Source organism: Egretta garzetta, unplaced genomic scaffold, assembly GCF_000687185.1.
Source record: "Egretta garzetta isolate BGI_Z169 unplaced genomic scaffold, ASM68718v1 scaffold417, whole genome shotgun sequence".
In the NCBI taxonomy this organism is placed as follows: Eukaryota; Metazoa; Chordata; class Aves; order Pelecaniformes; family Ardeidae; genus Egretta; species Egretta garzetta.
The window spans coordinates 290042-290549 of NW_009260227.1; the positions used below are offsets into that span (position 1 = coordinate 290042).

General features: G+C 54.5%; 1 protein-coding gene across 1 annotated transcript in view; it reads left to right on the forward strand.

Moving 5' to 3' along the window:
* The window catches only part of ADAMTSL2 (ADAMTS like 2), a 34352-nt gene that overhangs the window by 32175 nt on the left and 1669 nt on the right, over positions 1-508 (forward strand).

The window sequence follows — 508 nt, forward strand, 5'->3', positions numbered from 1 at the left end:
AGTCCTGCTCCCTTTCTCCCATAGCCTTTTTGGGGCAGAAATTGTGAGTGTGTTGGGATCGCTCTGTGCCCTGCCATGGGAGGCTCTTGTTTCAGGGACAGCTTGGCGCCAGGCTCCCTTGGTGGCCCCAGCAATCCCTGGGCAGCTCTGTTTTGTAGGGAAGAGCTTGAAGTTTTGGGGCTGGGACCAAATAAGACTTCCCAGGCCAGGTGTGATGAAATGCGTCAACCTTCTCATGCCTTTGCTTAGGTTGACAATGACATTTATGGAGAAGCTCCATGGCGTTTTGCAGGGGATGCTCTGCCAGATGTTGGGGAGGTGGTGGTTGCGGCTGGGGTGATTTGTTGCCCAGCCCGTGGTGTTTAGGGTAGGCTGTGTATGGGCTGGGGGGGAAATGAGCTCATGAGCTGGCAATGGTTTATTTTCTTTTTCTTTTCCATACCGGTGCCTTTTGCCTTCTCTCCCCCAGATGACAGCTGCCAGGACCAGGCAGGAACCAACTGCGCCG